The following is a 21,460-nucleotide window of genomic DNA, read 5'->3' as shown; positions in this document are numbered from 1 at the left end:
TACTGTTGACATTGTTGTCTGCTCACTCGCTTGCAGAACACTACGCCTGCAGTCAAAACTCCCTTCCCCTTCTCGTGGATACAGGTTTATCAAATCTCCGGTATGCAGAATTACTGGGTTTGTGAGGCCTATACTACAGTAATGGTCTTCCACTAACATGGGGAGTGTGGCCTGCTTCACTCGCAAGCCACCCTCCCACATTAGGGTCGCCACCTTTTCAAATGCCCAAAGTGGGACATTGTTTGTGGAAATCTGAGATTTTGCAGAAAAAAAAAATACCCATGACCAATGCACAGGACAGAATTTCACTTTTTTGCCAACATAAATGCTTCTTCTTGCAGCATTTTAGATGCTTATGCTATTTAATATAATATGCAAGTGTTTCAGATAAAAAATAACTGTTTTATGAAACTATTAATGAAAGCTTAGGAAATATTTTTTGTCCTAAAATTTCAGGGACATTTGCCAGTTTTTAGTTTTTTGGGGTTTTTTTGCCAGACCCAACAGACCAGAATGGTACTGCCCCTCACAAAGCGGGACAGGTGGTAACCCTATCCCATATTCATCAATTTATTGCCACTGCTCTCCTCCCATTTTTCAATAATATCACAAACCTAAAGGCATAGCAACATATCAGGACAATTTCTAAACATTCACCCACTACATTCCATCTACCACAATACTACTAATATTCTCTTAATTACTCACTTAGTGTTATTCTTTTGATATAGCATCCACCATAGTACTTTTACTGTTTTATTCTGTTAATACGGCATCCACTTTAGTACTTTTGACATTCTGTTTCCAAGTCAATCAGTGAAGGACTGCTCAGTATCACCTACTTATCCTACAATATCCATCCTTCCTTCCCTTTGTACTACTGCACTCCCTCCCCTTCCTATCTAAAAAAAATAAATAAACAAAACATCTTCTCTTCCCGCCATACCTATCAGCTCCTCTACACAAACTTACTTCATCAAATTCCGTTTTACTTCTTACATCATAGCAACTCCTCCTGCGTTTCCATCTTTCCACTTTATTCTTATTCATACTTAGGAATGCAAATTCCTCCCTTGGATTCTCAACTCTCTCTCTCACTTCTTATCCAACACAATTACTACTCACTATCACTAACATCATTCTAACTCCTACATAAATTTGTTCCTAACTTTATAACTTCTTTGGCTCTCCATCTAATCACAACTGTTTAACTTCTGAGTCTTTCCATTACCATCAAAAGTAAATACGCTATTTACTAGCTTAACTAATCAGTTTTTTTCTATTACTTGCTCTCCTCACGGATGGCCAAATTGCTGTTACACCCAAAACTTTCTCCCCTACCATAAGCCTCGAATCAAGCCATTCTGTCCAAAATTCATTACAAGAAATTGCTTTTGCTCCACACCTGTTTGGCAGCTCAGCTACTCTTCACTCACTACCACCCCAGAATAAAGCAAATATAAATAAATAAATAAATAAAAATTACAATAATAAAACCACTTCATTGTTCAGCAACTAAACTATGTGGTTATATACACCCTAACTCAGACACTCCTATCTGTACCCCCAACACATACATACACATCTGATTACCTCTAATAACTCCAAACTGAAGTTTACCTCCATAAATACACACAGCATTTGTAATAAACTCACTGAACTGCATGATGCCTGGATCTTTCATTATATACCAGATACTACTGTTGCCATTACATGACATGGCTACAACCTCATATAAAAGACTCAAATTCTTCCCCCAAGATACAGCATCATTAGAGCTGACAGGCTAACCAAAAAGCTGGAGTAGTAGCTATTCTTTACTCTAACACATATGAAGTCTCCTTTCTTACAAAAACACTGCCCAAAATTCAATATTGTAGAGCTACGCATTTCCTACATAAAATTTGATAACCACAAACTCCTTTGCATAGATATATCCACCCTTGAAGAAATCCTTTACAGGATCTCCGACAATATTAATAATGAAATAGCCATACTAAGTGATGTCAATATCAACTGGAACACTTTCACTTCTAACTATCCTTCTAATATCAAACTCCGTGGGCTCAAACAGGTTACTGCTTTTACTCACTATAATAAATCCCAGAACACTACTCTCATTCTTGACTGGATTCTGGTCTCTGATTCTTGCAACTAATACCACATTAGGAGCCCTTCACAAATCCCTTAGTGATCACTGCTTGCATATATCAGAAGTATTACTCACCATGCCAAACAACAAATATACTTGTAATTTCTCAAACTTTAACCCTGAATCATTTTTGACTGCTCTAAACTCATTCAACTGGATTATACTAAAAGCCTTGCTACAAGATATACAAAATGAGTTAGTAGAAATATTTTTAAAGTATCCTAAACAGCTTTGCACCACTACCCTGAAAGAGAGCAAAATCTAACTTTGTTCCTTGATATACTAATCAGAGATGAAGTCTTATGCAAAATAGAAATAAGGCATGGAAAGACTGGCAGAAACTTAGAACTCCACAAATCTTACAGTTCTTTAAAGAACTTAAGAACCCAACCAAAAAGCAAGCCAACCTTGATAAGAAATAATACATTCCGATTTACAGAACAACCACATATATATCCCCAGAAACATCTGGTCATCCATCAAACAAATTATGTACCCAGAAACTAACAATGTCCCTAATCCTTGTCCCTTTAACTCCCCCAGAGAAACAGCCACCAAGTTTAACTCGTACTTCACTGACAGCACAGCTGTCCACACCAATGAATCCTCTCCAGATTTATGTCTATTCCCATCCAGTAATACCCAAACCTTCATACTAAAGCCTTTCCCTACCTCATTCAGAAGAAAGAAAAAATTATTCAAACTTAAACTCTGCTCACCCTATGCCAATAACCTTCCTGTGGAATATCTAAAAACTGCTGCTAACGCCATTGCATATCCAATCTCCTTTCTTATAAACTACAGGAATCCTATATTCCTACCATCTGGAAAAAATGGCATATCATCCCTCTCCACAAAGGAGGCACTTCTCCAGAGATATCTAATTTCAGTAAACAAATAAACAAGCCGTATGTGTATTCCTCTGAAGACAGTTAAAAATATTTAACACAAACCACAATACAGATGAAGCACTTTTCGTTTAGCTGCTAGCTAAACTTCATCAGATAGAATTGCATTGTGCTCCCTCCATTTATATTAGTAAGAAGTCATGTGTTCATTCTTAATCAGCCCTTATTATTCAATTATTTCTTAAAGCATACATTCCCTTGTGCTATACTCTGGTGTCCCTTCCATCAAGCAATACAAGAAGTCACAGATTCTTAAATTTAAAATTATAGATCAAAGTGTTAAAGGATTTTAGAGGGGGTCCTACTTCATTATTATTAGAAAAATCAGAATTATTGTGGCAGCTAAGACTAGATGAAACACGTTCTAGCTCTTGTATTTTAAAATTGAAAAGTTTGTTGAGATGACATGACTATGTATACGTACTTTCTGTGTGAAGAATCAATTTGAATGGAGGGTGCATAATGCAATTGTATCTGATGAAGTTTAGCTAGCAGCTAAACGAAAAGCACTTCATCTGTATTGTGGTTTGTGTTATTAAATAGTTTTAACTGTCTTCAGATGAGTACACGTACGGCTTTATTTGTTTATTTAATATCTAATTTCAGTCCCACTGCCATTTTATCAGCTCTCTCAAAAATATTGGAAAATGTGTTAATAAACAACTACTCCAGCATCTCTTAAAGCAAGTACTACCAACCAATACTCATCAATACTCAAAATGGTTAAGAACTACCCACAGAACAAAATGCCCTCCTAACCTCTATGGATAACATAAATAGAGCAGGGAAGAATGCAAACTCATAGTGTCCTTATTCCTAGACTAAGGAAAATATGTTTATACTGTCTCATAAAAAAACTAATACAAATGGCCACAATAGGTGTCTCTCAACCTACTCTTTGGAGGTTTAATAATTACTTGTCAGAACATGACAAGCCAGTCAAATGGAATTCTACCCTTTCCCCTTATCTACACATCAGCACAAGTGTCCCCTCAAGGCTCTATTCCTGGTCCTCTTCTATTTAATGTGTTCATAAATAATATTCATACTTCTAAACAACACCCATCTCTTGTACAGTATGCAGATAATTCCACTCATCTGCCTCTCAGGCAATATAGAAAACATAAAAAGATGACACAACATGGCTTTAACTGAAAACTGGCTTTGTAACTACCAACTCCTTGTTAATCCAAAGAAAACTAAACTACATGTATTTTCCCTAACTCGCTTACTCATGAGAAATGTAACTTTTAAATCACATCTCTAAACAAGACACTAACTGAAATACAAGAAACTGCTGGGAGTTATAATAAATGACAACCTCAAATACGACTTCCACATACAGAGCAACATAAAAATTGACATAAAACAGGAATGCTATATAGAGAGAAAAAATCCTTGCTGCACCCACCAGAGTCCTTCTAGCTACTACATACAATCTCTCCATTACTTGCTTCTCTCATCTTGACTAACATTCATGCCGTCCTAAAATCTAAACTAGAACAGTGTTACAAGGTAGATAGATTTGCAGCTAAAGCAAGTTACAGAACATCCCTGCACTATATACTATAAACTGGCTAGAATTACCCCCATCAGTTTAATTATACCCAACTTCTCATAACACAAAAAAATATATATAATCCCACTTTTTGCACAGCTATTAGTACAACTCTCCACAATTACCTCCTAAATCGTCACCTTTGATCTTCTGACAAATGTCTACTTGACATCTCTAAGCCTTGCAAAAACTGCAGTCAAAGTCTGTACTCACACTGTGTAGCAAAAGTCTGGAATACAATCCCTGCACCAACCAGGGCAATGTATGACATTCATTTATTAAAAATGTAACAAAAAACTTCTCTCCAACTCCTAGCTTTGCACATGCTGCTGTTCTGACTAATAATTCCAGCTCCTACTCCACCAATACCTATATACCCTTAGATTTCCTTTTCCTTGTTTTATCTTTCTTACTCTTATTCCCTAACTCTTAATCCTGTTTTCCCTGTTTGGATGACCTGTTTCACATATGCACTCTACTTATCACCTCTAACAAATATTTTTTCTCACTCTCCCGTCACTTCATCTCCTCATTTACCATTTCAGTGTTCCACTGTGGCATTTGCTTTATGAGTGAGTCATAAACGCATTCACTTATAACATGTCAACACATTTCAATGCTACATGATAATGTATTTATCTTGTTTTACTTCTGATATATGTGTATTATTCCACCTGTGTATGAATATTTGTACTAATCTAGATATTTTACAGTATATTTTAATATGTCATTTTCACCCATGTATATTTATTTTCTTTTCTTATATTTGTGGAGATTTTCTCCCAGCACCTCTGCTGAAAGCAGATAAAATTATCAAGTCAGACTTTCCCAGATCAAATGTCAATAAATAAATACAGTTAAACAAAGTTTACAGAAGAAAACTGCTGCACCCCATGCTTATTTTTTCATGGTATCTCAACAAAATTCACCTGAGGTCTACAAAATGATGGGGAAGGGGGAACAAAAGTTGGTCCTATAAAAATGTAACTGTTCAGGGGAGAAAACTGATCTGGAAGAGTGAACTATGAACTTGTCCTTCAGTAAATCAGACAGAAAGCTACAGTAAGCTGAGCTACAAATGCTTTCAGTAAAAATGCAGAAAGTCTGTTAAAAAGCAACAATCAATTTTGAATTGTGCACACATTTGAAGTACCTTCAGCTCAAAGAATATGCTACTTTATTTTGGACAACACCTTATCTGAACCCCACCCACCCACCCACACCCACCCACCCACCCACACACCCACCCACACACACACACACCCCCACACACACACACACACACACACACACACAGAAAACCTTGTATTCAAAACACATTTAAGAAGTTTATTTTTTCTGCCTTGCTTCTTAAGTGTACACAAATGGAAGACACACTAACTGTGAAATTCTGGAACCAATGTCTGAACTTGCATGTCAGGGATAAATACAAAATCAAAAACAACCTTAACTACTCATAGTGTCAATTTTAAGTTAGCTGTTAGAATTCTTCTCTATATCCTCTGTCTGCTTAAATTCATTTATCTGGCATTTGTGTACTGTATATGTGAAATAATCATGGTCATCTTCTAATTATTGCTGTATTTTATCAGCACCAGAACAGTTATGAAGACCCAGTTCATAAGTAATTGAATGTTTAGAAGGTGTTAACAAACATAATTGAGATCTGTTAATAAGAGGTCAGATACAAGAAGTACATGAAATAAACCAGATATGCATACTAATTTTATCAAGACAGTATCAATTCACATTAAGTGTAAGCATTTAAATGAGAAAAGAAAGTTTGAAATAAACTGGTCATATTAAGAATGTCAGAAGAGCAGAGTATGAAATTGAAAATGTCAGAACAGTTTTGTGGATACCAAAGACAGAAGACAAGGAAGCATTACAATGATTTCTAGGAATGGTGCCAAACCACTTTGTAGCTAAGCCATGAGAAAGAGCAAATTATTGTCCGAAGGATAAAATTCAAAGGTGGATATTTCAGGGTGATTCTTTGTCACCACACCTGTTTTGTCTTGCCTTAACCCATTAAGCTGTTTACCTAACAGATTAGGTTATAGCTACAGTTTAACTCATAGAAACCAACTGTGTTTAAAGACATCTCATCCACTTTTTACAGATGATTTAAAACTGTACAGTTCATTACACAAAGTTCTGAAAGCACAACTGCAAATGGTTAAAACTTTGTCAGATGACACAAGAATGACATTTGGTCTTAATAAATATGCAAAAGCAGCATTTACAAAAGGAAAACTCTAGCAACAAGAGAATATCAACCTGGGACACGAATGCAATATAAAATAATTTGATCAGGTGAGTCTGTGTATATGTATAAGTACTTAGGAATAGATGAGGGGTCAACAATAAAACATGAACAAATAGAATAAAGGTCAGTATGAAATACTGCAGAAGTCTAAAGCTTACACTGAAAAACATACAGCTGTGCAAAATGTTACCGTAACAGTAGATATCCTTCTCTTCACTGTTGCAATATTCTTTACAAAAAGGATCCCCTGCATCCAGCCAGCATACCAAAGCCTTAGATTTTATAGATTTTATAGATGTCGTACATCACATATGCTCCCTGTTCAGGGCACAGGGCATAAAGGTGAAGTTCATACCTCAGAACTGAAAAGCCCTAGGAAGAGAAATTATTCCTAGGAACCAGGAGGAATATGTGCATCCAGGAAGAGGGGAAAAAAAGAACAGAATTCCAATGCAAGAAAGACAGAAGGAAAAGAGCAGAACAGAAGGGGAGGAAGCAAATACTGCAACAGTGAAGAGAACTACATGTACTGTTATGGTAAGATTTTACACAATTGTACTATGTCCTTCCATATCACTATGCAGTATTCTTTACAAAGAGAGAGTATAAAAACTCAAGAGGAAACTTGGGAGGAGGAAGGTCCAGAAGTGTCCTCTAGAAATCCATGCAGGATAGCTCTGGCAAAGCCAGCTCTTACTCTGGAAACAGGATCCAATTTATAATGCTTAGTAGCAGCCTCAAGGAGGAAACAACAGCTCTAGTAGAATCATTCTCTATGAAAGGAATAACAAAAAGAAATGGCCTTTGAGATCCAGGGGGAAATGGTTTGCTTAGAAACAGCCAGACCTAGAGATCTGGGATAAAAAGAAACAAGAAGTTGCTCATATTTGTGAATGGCCTTAGTCTTATCCAAATAATATCCATGCAAATCCAAGGTGTGAAGAATCTTTTCACTAGCAGGTCTGTTGAGAAGGAAAAAAGGAGGGCAAATTAATAGATTAAGAGACAACTCAATCATCTTGGGCATAAAAGAAGGATTAGTACGAAGAGACCCACAGGGAAGAGACCCTTTAAAAAACTAAGAAAGGAGGAACAGCCATAAAAGTCTTGAGTTCAGAGACTCTCCAAGCTAAAATAAGGGCGAAAAGAGCAGACTTCCAAGTACAATGTTGCAAGGAAGCTGAACCTGCAAGTTCAAAAGGAACCTGTGTCGATTTTTCAAGCACAAAATTGAAGACCCAGAAATCTTTTGACCTCAACTCTAGAGACAATAGGAGGACTCAATGTCAGACAAGCAGAAATAGCTGAAAGTTGAGCTTTAACAGAATATATGTTAACACAGCATGAAGCAAGTCACACAAGTAAGAGAGAAGCAGAGGGATCCCCACAGAAAATGGATCCTGGTAATGAGAAAGGCAGCAAGCAGAAAAGCTCTTCCATCTGGAAAATTAAGATTTCTTGTAGTGGATTTCCTAGTCTCCTGAAAACCCCTAAGCACATCCTCGGGGAAAAAAGTGCCTAAAAGGGATCAAAAACCTATCACCCACAGTGTCAGTTGAACAGTTGACAAGTGGGTATGAATCAGGGACACCTTGTTATGTGTGAGAAGGTCCATCCTTGTGGTGAATGCCCCTGGCTAGATAAAAAAGAAGGCGGAACCAATGCTGTTCGGGCCAAAAGAGTGTCACCAGCAAGATTTTGGGGGAGTCACGCTTTATCTTGAGCAGGGCCCTCAGAATCAGAGGAAGGGGTGGAGACGAAGAGAAGCATCCCCTTCCAATGGAAAGATAGGGTGTCCACCTTCCAAGTCAGAGGACTCTGGTAAAAAAAAAAAGAGGAAGGTGTCTATTCAAAGGGGAGGCAAAAAGGTCTGCTTGTAGAGTACCCCATTGATGGGCAATGTCCAGAAACACATCTCTGTGAAGCATCCATTTGTGTGTCTGTGTAATGGACCTGTTCAGTCTCCCACTATATTTTGTTCTGATGGAATGCATACAGCCTGAACAGTCACTCAATACTGGACAGCTAGATCCCAGACCTGAAGAGCTAGTCTGCAAAGAAGGTAGGACCATGTCTCCCCTTGCTTGTTGATATAACACATTACTGTGGTACTGTCTGTGAAGACTTTGAGAGGTCCTAATAGAAAGAGAGAATAGAAGTCTGAAGAGCTAAAAGGAGACATTTCCCTTATGTTGATGTGAACTGACCTCTGATAAGAAGGCCAGAGAACCTGGCCCTTGAGGGAACCAAAGGAAGCTCTCTACCCCATCTGAGACATATGAAACAAATTCCTAAGAGGGGACTGAGGGGTTGAAAGGGAAGACCCAGGTTTACAGTAAGCTGATGAACCCACCACTGAAACTCGAGTTTGAGGCATGGAAGGAGAGGAACTAAAAAAAACAGTGAATGACAGTGTTGAAGCCACACTGACTTTAGGAACGACTGCAGTTTTCTCATATGGAATTTGGCCAAAGGCAGCATAGGAATGGTGGAGGTCATGAATCCTAGAACCCTGAGAAAATTCCTAGCTGTTATTGAAGCCTGAGGAAGAAGGGACTGAAAAAAGGTGATTAGAGAGACAGCCTTGGGTAGAGGTAGGGGTGCCAGCAGAGGAATGGTCTACATCCTGCAATCAGGAAACACATGATCCTGAGTAGGAACCAGGGCTGATTTCTAAAAGTTTAAAACGCCAGGCATTGTAACAGACAAACCTGTAAACTGGAGGTGCTGAAGCAAGACCTCGAGAGATGAAGCCTGAATGAGCAGGTCAGCCAGATAAGGACAGATATGAACGTCTCTCATCCTACAAAAGGCAATGACAATGACAGGAGTGAGGTGTTTGGTGTATACCCTTGGGGCAGTAGAGAGGCCAAAGGGCAAAGCAGAGAAAAGAAAATGCAAGGAAGAAAAAGAGAAACATAAAAACTTCCTGAAAAGGGATGAATAGAGATGTGAAGATAGTATCCCTGGATCTCAATGATGCCCAAGAAAGTTTGGGGAAGGAGAAGAGGGAATAGGGGTTGAAGGGACAGCATCTGAATGGAAGGGAACTTCACAAAGGTGTTGAGCTGAGAAAGGTCCAGAATGGGTCTCCAGGTACCTTCCTTCCTGGGAATCAGAAACATCATGGAATAAAACCTTGACCCTTACTGCACTGTGTTCATGACTTAAATAGTACCCTAAGCACGCCTGGAAAGAAAGGAAACTATTCCTGAAGAGGTTGAGGGATGCCCAAAAATGGAGTAGGGGATCTCCACACCATAAAGTATCCCTGGTGGATGATGGACAGATAACAAGAGTCCTGAGTGACACATAACCAACTGAAAAGGGACAGGGAAAGACGATGGGAAAGGGGAACCTGACCCAAGGAAAGGGGGAGTAAACTATCAGACAGAACCTGGTTTGCTTGAAAAGGAGGTTTCTGAGAAGTAGGGGTCTGTGGAGACTTAACAGCAGGCACATGCCTAGAACCCTTCTTACCTTTAGGAGGAGGGTGAGGCTGCCTATGTACAAAAGCAGATTTGGATGATAATTCCTCTGGAGCTTAGGGATAGGGGAGACAAAAATGTTTCAGTTCCTGCAATGCCTTGCCTTTATCCTGGAGGGACTTAAAAAGCTCACCAGCAGCAGAAACAAAAAGCCTCCTATTATCAAGAGCAATCAACTAGGAAGAGGCAGGGAAAGGCACTCTAGCAATTTGGCCTTAATATCATCAGGACGGGCTGCAGCCAAAGCCAAGGTAACCTCTCAAAACAGTACCAAATGCAGCACCTCATAGGAGCATTTTGACCAACATTCAATGATGGCATTCAGACTGGCGGCAAAGTTATTCTGAGGTATGTACTTCCAAATGTCAGCTTTATGCCCTTTGCTTTGAGAGGACAGCATGTGTGTGATGTACAATGTCTATAAAATGTAAAGCTTTAGTATACTGGATGGTCATTGGAGCTACCCCTGGCAGGGGATCCTTTTTGTAAAGAATGCTGCAACAGTAATATTGAAGGACATCTGCTGTGACATCCAGGAATAAAGTCCAAGCTATAAATCAATTTGCTCTTCATGTTCTAACTCACAGCTCTGGTGTGACTGACTGGTTTTAAAAAGCACTGAACCAGTTGGTTAAGAAAAATGCTTCACATGTATCAAGTAAGACTCCTCAAAATCAACTACATCTATAGATCTGCAGTTGTGGGGTTGCGCAGATATTTGCTGACTCCTTATCAGATCCAAACATAGTGTAAATTCTAAAGCATGAAGAAAAAAGTCTAAGATGACATCTTTGCTTAGTTTAGTACAAGCATTTTGGAACAAAGGGAAGTAGACAAAAATCAGATAACTTAGAATAACAAAAACAAAAGTATATAAAGAAAAGGATCAGATGACAAAAACAAAAAAAATGGAAAGTCAAGTAATATAGCAGCAAGTATATAGATCTTCTTGAATAATGTTATGACCAATACCTGACACAGGAATGGCTAAGATAGGTGAACTGAAACCAGAAGACGAAAGGCTAATAATGGCTACCCATGACAGTGGGCTATGTACACACTGGCTTACAAAGTCTGTAGACTAAGTGGGAGAAACAGACAAATGTAGGTTCTGTAAAACAGAACTGAAAACTGTTGCACATCTTGCTGCTGGGTATGACACACTCATGGTTGGGGATCTATACAATGAAAGAATGTGGCAAGATTGTTGTAATGGGGGCTGCTGAAACACTACAACAGATAGAGTTGAGAAGCACTGCAAACATGAACCAAAAAGCATTATACAGAACAATGACATTTATATCAGAAGGGATCCCCCATCTGGAAAAGTTAAAAACAGATTTGAGAAAAACAAATATAGTTGCTCATGGAAAAAAAAAAAAGAAAAGTAGCATTGATCACTGACATTGCTACACCAAACGATTACAGTGTCTTATGTACACAGACAGGCATAGCGAGAAAGACAGAAAATACCAGAATTAGAAAGCAAAAATGAGGGCAATGTGGAATAAAGTTACCCAGACAGTTTCAATTACACTAAAAGTAGAATTGTACTTAAATATGCTATCAATACATGTAAACCATATGAACTGCAGGAAGAGGCAATTCTGGGCACATGGTGAGTGCTGAGAAGAGCACTCGACTAATATCAATGACTGAAACAATTCTAATTTCATGAATTCTAATTATACTATGACTTAGGAGTAGAGTCCATTCCTGTCATAGTATAAGAAACCCAAAACATTTGTAGAAATTAAATTGAGAGTCCTGCAGGACTAACCATGAGCACCACAGCTGCCATGAGAGCCACAGTCCTGGGGAATTCCCTTACTGAGATGCTAGTCCAAGTGTAAAAACCCAGAAATAGATCTAAATACAAATCTATTATTTCCTGATAAACAAAAGCACTCTTTCAACTGAGTAATCCTCAAGGAAGCAATCAGACCATACTTCTGTAAGTTCTCATTGAATCCCAGCCTGTGAAGGAGATCCTTTACCCAAGTGAGAGATTCCAGATACTTTGAAAAAAAAACTCTGCAATGATAAGCAAGTTGTCGGAATACGGAAAAATCTAAATACCTTATAGTTTGCAGTAGGCTATCACAGCAGTCATACACCATCACTTTTGGTGCAGTGGCTAGATCAAAAGGTAATGCAGGGAACTGAAAATGTGATTCAGATACAGAAAGTCTTAAGAAATGTTTTAAATTTGGATCTATAGGAACATGATGATATGCATCTTTTAAATCCAAGGTCATTAGAAAACTAAGAAGAATGATGGATAAAAGCCTCCCTAGGGATGGGCACACCTTTCTTGCTAAGCAGAGTGGCATTCTCTGCCCCTTCTCCCAGGACCAACAAGAGTGGCTCTCCTTTGCCCACCAAAGGCACTCCAGCAGCCACACAGGATGTACAAAACCCCTGGTCTACAGCGGCTGTAGGGACACCACCACCGGGACACAAGGAAAAAGATGTGTGGTCTAATGAACCAGCTTTAGTTGAGCAGACATCCACCTGCAGCTGAGGCACTTTACCATAGAAAAAAATACAGTTTAAATAACTTTTTATCACAAAAGTACAAAAGAAAAACTCTTGTTTAAGCGAACAAATGTCACCTAGCAGTTATTAAAATGACTTTCTTGTGGCATAGTTAAGTAAGCCGAAGTAGTTTTTTTTGTCAAAATAAGTCAAGTAGAAGTTTCTTCCCCTGAAGGGAACTTATGTGCCATTGGTAAAGATGACTGCTGATCCTCAAAAGCCTGCAGTGAAGTGCTCTCTTCGGTGACAGGAAAGCTCAGGAGAACTTTTCACCCAAACCTGACTTTTTAGTTTAAACTGACTGATGATTTGGGCATGTGGAAGTTAAGGAAAGCTTTGGAAGTTGGGCAGCTGTTATTCTTCTGGCAGGATATAAAACCCATTTAACTTAGGAACTGCAGCAGTGATCCTTATGAAGGATATTCAGATACACTGAAATGCCTGGTGCTTCCTTGTTGCAAAACAAGAAATAAAGAAAGTGTCCTTGAAGATGTAATTAAAATGCAGTGGGCTTGCTGCAAAAATGAAAACTCTTCAAATATATCTTCTGCAGAAGTCATCTAATATAAAATGTTTATGGTACATTTATTCATCTCATCACTGTGAGATTATTTTGTTAGATCCTCTCATTCATTCTTTGTTGCTATTCAGAATCTAAGAATTTATTTTCTGTTGGAGGAAGAGAGACCTGGAGTGTCAAAGATAAAAATAACCCTTCCAACACAAATGGGGAAAGCTTGAAAATATCTAAAGGGGACCTTAATTATAAAGCTATGAAAAAGTATGAGCATATCAATGTCAGCTAAACATTTTTTAAACTCTAAAGGATTGTGAATGTCTCCTAAAAATGCACCTGGTATGGCTACTTTCTAAGCACAGTAATGATAACCTCATTAAGTTTCTCCAGTGCAGAAGCATTCAAACGGTCCTAAGTGAAGATGGGAGCCACAGAATTGATGCAGGAAGTAATCTCCATAACAGATACTACACAAGACAGAAATACAGCAAAAAGTTACAAAATGATGTCACGATTTTCTACATAAAGATACCATTTCGCTTTTCTCCCATACCAGAAAAACTGGAAGGAACAGATCCTCAATTTTATGAAAGCACACATGAAGCAACTGGACTGGTGTTCCACAGCAGGATTTATTATTTGAAGGGGCACATACAGTGCATGATCCACACCTAGCCATGAGAAAGCAGACAAGACCTACATTAGTAAAGCAGCAATTATACCAGCAGAAAAAGCTGATCTAGACCAAACTGCAGCACAGGGGAAATTAGTAAAAATAGGACAGAGCAGAGTGTTTGTGGAAAATGATTATTGGTATACACCAAGTAAAAGAGAAGCAAATTTATCTTACCAATCACAAAATGTTGAGAGAAAGGAGTGAGATTCAAGTTACTGTATTCAGCTGTCAAGAGCATTTTTTTCCTGGAGGACAAAAAGGCATTTTTCTGATAAAGGACAGGCTACAGAGGAATAAAGTTTATTCAACAAAAAGTGAGCCAGTATGCAAAAGGGGACTATGCTTCTCATTCTTCTGACAAGAAAGCTCATAGAGAGAGACTTTGCCAGTGAAACATTTTCCAATGTGCTAAAGGAAAACACTTGAGAAACAAAGCACAGGAATTGACTAGAAGTATCAGAAGTACTTTGGACTTGAACTAGAGTCCAGTGTTAGGAGATGGAGATTATCAGTAAGAAGACCAGCAGCACTGAAATATGTGAATAAATTGGAGACTATAAAGTACCAATCATACAGGTGAAATATGGCTTTGCAAATAAAAGTGGCTGAAAAAAAAGACTGGACTTTTGTTGACTTTGTTAAACTTGTGGGATGACTGTAAAGCACACACCCCACTTTATGTATTTAATGTTTCAAATAAGACTAAAGGGAAAAAAATAACTAAGATATTTTTGTTCATATTAGTACGTGTATAAAGTTCCATGATATAAACTGCACATTACACTGTAAAGCAGTTCTGTATAGTATGCAGTTAGGGGTATTTTAAATGTGGGGTGTCTAAGTAGACAAGCACAATTTTTAGTTGTAAGAAATACAGGTTTTACAAAACAGCAAGAGAAGAAAGGCTGAACAGAAACATATTTAAGTTAATACAGGCTGAGATCTTGGGCTGCTGGGGTTGGGTGTAAAAATGTACAGATTATATGTAGAACTAAGATAATTTTCCCTTGCTTTTACAAGGTTGGTGGTCTAGATTAATGTCCTTGGCCTAAGCTATAACCAAGTTGTTTTGTAAGCAAAGAGGCATAAAAAGTAAGCCAAAATGATGAAAGCCATGTAAAATAGTAAGCTTCTTGCATGTGCAAATATATTAGCCTATTTTTTTTTAATTAGCAAATATTCTAAGTGTGAGACAAAACGTCTACAGCTGAAGGCAGTTGGGTAGGGGATTCTATACATTCTATTCTGAGTGAAATGTTCAGAGATTCCTTCAAACATCTGTAAATTGTTAGCCTTTTTTTTTCTCATTGCTGACTACTTTTACATACAGATAAGCTATCGGAAGATGCAGACAATTAGTCTCAAGATTTCTAAACATTCTTTGCTGAGGAAAATTAAAAATTTCATGGTGCAGTGACAAAGTTCAAATTTATCAAAAGGGAATAAGCTAGTAGCCTTAATACTTTAATACACTGAACTGAACCTTGCATAATTTAGTTTTACTAAAAACAGCCAGTGGATTTTTTCTTATGGCAAACAGTTAATGTTTTCTGAAACTATACAAGCAGCAAAAAAGATCAGAAAGGAACAGACAGCAACTGGGGTAAGTGGGAGCACAAGCAATATCATGTACTTTAGCACGGGTAACCTTAATTTTAGATTAGGTATGCCTATTGGTTTCACTGTCAATTTGTGGTAATTGTTCCTACATGGATGGTTAAACATTGTGTGTGAAAATTTACATTGCTTTGTGTGTTTGTTCTAAATAAACAGGGGATGGAAAGCTTTCAGAAATGTGACACAAGTTGAAATGGAGATGAGAAGAAACAACTACAGAAAATATCAGCCTGCCAAACATTAGTGTGTGATGTAAGGCAAAAATTGGAAATACACATTCAATTAAACTTTCATGTATAAGTGGGAGCAATAACTTTTTATCATAATGGCAACTCTGTCCGTAGTATCTTGGAACGTAAATGGTCTTACATGTATGGACAAAAAGGGAGTATTGAATTATATGAAGAAATGCTCAGTGCAAATAGCAATACAGCAACAGAATATTTTTAAAAAAATGAGCACATGAATTTAACAAAAAGAATTTCAGGATGGATATTCAATAGAACATAAAGGACACAGGAAAATGACAGTAATAATACTGATTGCTAGAGGGGCTCCAATAGTGATAGAAAAGGGAAAAAAGGCAACACTGGTAGATTTTTTTTTTAGTAAGGTGCTATGGGTGAGGGTGGAGGATTATGCTGGCATGTACTTATACCAAAAACTGCTATTATGGAGCTTAAGAAAATTTTGGGAAACATAATCGGCTTTCAGTAGGGAATATTACTTGTATATGGGGGACTGGAACTTGATTTGCAATAGTGAGGATGTATCAAAGGGATTAAGGAGGGAAAATATAACAAAAGAGGGTAGATTTCCAAAGAAATTTATGAAAATATTGGAAGACATGAATTCAGTAGCAGGGATTTACATATTATTCCCCAAAAGTACAATAACTGGGCTAGACTGGATAGGAATTATATTACACAGGAACAAATGCATTTACTTGAAAGCTCTGATACACATCTGATAGCCATTTCAGATCGTACGCCAATAAAAACTAAGATAAAATGCAGGGTAATGAAGCAAAAATGACACTTTGGTGCTTTCTCCCAGCTGTTAAAAAGAGAGGAATTTAAGGAATGGATATAAGAAATAATTTGTGAGTTATTAGGAAAGATTGAAATTTCTTCAGAAGGAATAGTGTCAGATAAAATGAAAATGCAGTTTAAAACAGGGTAGAAATAAAAGAGAAAGAAATATGTTTAAGTAATCAGAATTTAGAGAGGATGACAAGTATTGCAGAGTAAGAGGAATTTCACAGGAAAAAATGAGGAACAAATGCAGAGTGCTAGTGAGAAAACAGGGAAGTAATTGAATGATATGCATGAGTTTAGAAAGACTGCTGTTAAGCAACTATTTCTGAGAACTCCACAGCACAAAAACTTTTAACACAGTAAGATCAGACAACAGAAAGGAGAAAGGGTTTTTGCCAAACTCAGGGAGCCTACAACAAAAAAAATAAAGTACAGCTGTGCAAGAACTCAGCATGACAGTAGATACTCTTATTGATCACTGAAAAGGCATCTGTCCTTCAAGCCTGGGGACAAGGACCCCTTGTGCAAAAGAGAGGAAGCTGTTTGCTGCTCTCTGAGGCAAATAAATCTATTTGTGGTATCCCCCCACTTGTGGACTATGTCTAGGAATACCTGTTTGTTGAACATCCATTCTCATGTGGGTCTTCAATACACCTGCTGAGTGAATCCACCAGGCTGTTGTCCTGAGAAGGGATGTATACTGCCTGCAGGATTCTTTGTGCCTTGATGGCAAGGTCCCAAGCAATTTGACCCAATATGAAGATTTGGTAGGATCTTGTTTCCCCTTGTTTATGTACTACGTGATGGTTTTGCTGTCTGTAAATATTCTTAGACGCCTGGGTTTCCAAAGGGGGGAAAAGACCTGCAGGATGTGTTCCAGTTTAAGTTTAGTTGTGCAACAACCCTGGACCTTGTGATCCCCTGTCCATGCTTTTCAAACTTACCTGAGGTGTCTATTTGCAGGTGCAGAGTTGGAGTCTGCACTTTGAAGGGCTGCACTGGATTGAGGTTGACCTATGCCATCTGCCAAAGGATGTCTTTTCTGAGACACTGTGTGTGGAATCTAGGCATCCAGTGGATGAGAATGCTGAGACCATAAATTCTTCAAGTACCACTGGATCTTCCTTACATATAGCCCCGGCTAGTGGGAACATGGGGATTGTTGCTGCTATGTAACCTAGTACTCAGAAAATATTCTTTGTGGAGCAAGTTTGGAGAGGTAAGAGGGACTGAAAATAGTTCATGAGGCTCTGGACCTTCTCCTGAGGTAAGAAGGCCTACATGTTATTTCTAACATTTATCACAAGAAAAATAAGTAGGACAGTTTTGAAATTTACTGCGAACTCCAGTTGCTAGAGGAGGGTGATAGTGAACTTGAGCTATAACAGTAGCATCAGAAGCAATACAGTTTGGATTAGCAGATCTAGGTAATTAAATATCCATATTCCTGAAACCACAAAAGGCAATAACTGGAGCCAGGCACTTTGTAAAACTCTGAAGAAACAGAGGACCCAAAAGGCAAAGCAGCAAATTGAAAATGTGAGGGAGCCAGTAGAAAACCTCAAGAATTTCCTGCAAGAAGGGTGCACAGAAATAAGCAGATAGATACATGTCCTTCAAATCTAGTCATTAGAAAAGCCTGAGAGAGGATAAAGGGAAGAAGAGTCTGGAATAATATTTTGAAGGTGGTCCAGTATGGGCTTCCACTGTCCCCCATTTCTTGGCACCAGAAAAAGCCTTGAGTAGAGGCCTCAGCCTACAAAGTGAGGAGGAAGTGCCTTGAGACTGTAGATCCTGTAGGATGGGACAGAGCAGACTTACAACATACAAGGCCATTTCAGACCCAGCCTTGATGGAGTTGCAGCATATCCATAAGACAAACTCCACTCATGCAACCCACACGCAAGGCCTTAACCTGGTCTGTGACATTAACAGAACTTGTTGGCAGGACAGATGTGTGTCCCAGAGACTCCCTTGCCATGTCCAGCAGAGTGCCTCTCTAGCCCTCTTTAAGAGGAACCTGGATGACTGGATGGGAAACAGAAAATACACCCCTGGGATCCCACCTGTGTCCCTGATGGACAGGGGAAATGGGTGCTGACTTTGAGGGAACATGGGCAAAATTCTTGGCTAGGCTTATAATGGCCTCCTGGCCAATAGCATAGTATCATCCTATGAACCTATTAAAGGTTGTGGGGAGCAAGTGTCATGCCTTTGAAGGGAAGGAGCTCCTTCTAGGACATACTGTAATCTTGTTCGATGATGGTAAGTACCCACTTATCTGTAGTGATTTGTTCCCGATCTGAAATGTAGAGTGAGATTTTTTGAAAGGGGAAGGGTGGGACCGAAGAAAGGGGAGATGTGAAAAGAATATAGTCACACAGACTTATCTGAGAAGGGAGGCCTCCCAGATCTGGGATCTCTTTCACATGGTTTTATGTAAATCTTTTTCCTGGTGCCTTCTTGAGTTTCTGAGAAGGACTATGTTTCTCTACTGATAAAAGAAGTGAGCTTGGCCAGGAATTCCTGTGGTATCTGGTCAAACAGCAGGATCTTTCTGCAGTTCTTCACAGTTTTATCTTGCTTTAGAAGGGTTTTGAATAGGCTAGCTGCCTGCTCACCAAACAGGAGGTTTCTGTCAAGAGGGGAATATATGAGCTTAACCTTAAAATCTTCAGGTACTGGCTGACCCCATAACCAAGCACATCTCCAAATGACTGAGCCAATAGCAGATGCTCTGGAAGAAGCTTCAGCAGCATCACAACTGTATTTTATACTTTAACTACTTGAGAGGCTTGATTAACACAGACAACATTTGCTGTTGAGAGCCCATGCTTGGCATGTCAACAACAACGTTGTTTATTTTGCTAAGGATAAACAGAAGCATTTACTCATATGAGTGTAGCAATTAATGGCCCTAAAAGCCAAGGTAGAGGATGTATAGACTTTCCCCCACCTATCCATGGACCTGCTGTCTTTACCTGAGGGTAGGGAATTAGCATTAGGGAAAAGTTTGGATAGTTTATCTGAAGCTAAAGTTTGGCTAAAGGGTCATGTACAGGACTCTTAGAAACTTACATACTTCTGGAGCTTTGTAGAATCAGTCAGACCTTTTGGGAACTGGGGTCTGAGAGTCTGGAGCAGCGGATGTTGATGCAAAAGCATCCAGAAAGGCCTCCAGGAATGGAGGGACATGGGGTTGGGGTTGGGGTTGGGGTTGGGGCTGGGATGCCTACATCTAACAGACTTTAATATCTTTTTTGAACATAAGAGAGTTGCTTAGACTCCCACTCTGTTTCATCATATTTCAAAGGTGTCTCCAGTGGATGCCAATTTCACAGAGAAATCTCATGAAAGGCAGTCATCATCTAATGGTACATGTTCTGAACAGTGAATTTTATTTTAGTTTGTTTACTGGGGTATTACACTGATCACAAAAAAGAAGACACCAATTTCACAAGCACAGTGTAATCACGGAAGGTAGATAATCCCACAGACAACTGATACAATATGTAAATATTAGCAGAGTAGAAAATCAAATGTACTCAAACCACCATTAATAAATGAAGTATAACCTTTCCACAAAGGATGGAGCCAAAAAAATTGTTTTTTTATTAAACAGAACTTCTTCAGATTACACACAGTAAAAAGCCACAGTCTTTTAAAATGTGAAGAAACCAATCAAAATGCTTGGCGCAGTTAAGGTTGAATAATTACAGAAACAGAAACTCAAATTCAACTTACATCACTAAATTATATTATACAATGGGCTTATTGTACATCAGTACCCTGATTGGAGAATGAGCATTCTCCAGCAGACTATTAATGTACAAGTAATCCCTGCTGAAAAACGAGTCCTCTGCTTCATGACAGCATATTAAGCTGCTGTGGAGCTCGCACTTACAAAACGGAATGGCTGCCATAATTTTATGCTCACTAAGCAGTGCTTTTGCTGTTTAGCGTGTGTAAAATATATAAAAAAAAAAATTAAAGTGTCTATGTGAGAGTGTATGCATGTATGAGAGTAAGAGAGAGTGATCGAGCAAGCGAAACAAAAAAGTGTGTGTTTATGTTTCTGTCTGCATGTATGCATGAATGTGTGTATGAAAGCAGTGTGTGTGTGTGTGTGTGTGTGTGTGTGTGAGAGAGAGAGAGAGATAGATCAAGAGAGAGACAAAGCGAGAGTGATGTGTGAGTGAACGCATGTATGCAAGCAGAGGAGACTGAATGAGAGAGAGAGTGAGACGGAATGTGTGTATGAAAGCAGCTGGAGGCAGAGAGACTGAGAAAGAGGGTCTTGTGTGAGTGAATGTGTGTATGAAAGCAGAGGAGACTGTGTGTGCATTGTGTCTGTGTGTGTGAAAGCAGAAGAGACTGTGCATGGGAAAGAGAATGTTCTGTATGTAAAATTGCTGTGTATCACTTGCTTATTATTTTTAAGCAATATATTATTTTTTATATATATGTCTGATGTAAAATGCTTCCTCCAACACCATTTACATATACTACAGCAAGCTTGAAACAGTAGGTGGAGGAACTATTTCACATTAAAACTACATAAAAAAAATAATACAGTACTTTAAAAAAAATAAATAAATAAGACCGCCCATTCTCCAAGTACAATAACAATAATAAGGGTGTGTGTTAATGTGTAATTAATGCCCTTCCAAGGGGTGTAGAGACCCTCCGACTTTAGTGTT

The 21,460-nt window shown here is 38.5% G+C and overlaps 1 protein-coding gene across 1 annotated transcript in view; it reads right to left on the bottom strand.

Annotated features, from left to right (window-relative positions):
- The window catches only part of ATXN10 (ataxin 10), a 1,253,568-nt gene that overhangs the window by 147,978 nt on the left and 1,084,130 nt on the right, over window positions 1-21,460 (bottom strand). The gene's annotated exons all lie outside the window — the stretch shown is intronic.

Source organism: Protopterus annectens, chromosome 11.part0, assembly GCF_019279795.1.
Source record: "Protopterus annectens isolate FY-2018-M chromosome 11.part0, PAN1.0, whole genome shotgun sequence".
In the NCBI taxonomy this organism is placed as follows: Eukaryota; Metazoa; Chordata; order Ceratodontiformes; family Protopteridae; genus Protopterus; species Protopterus annectens.
Note: the sequence above shows the minus strand (reverse complement) of the source record. Positions and strands in the feature narration are given on the sequence as shown.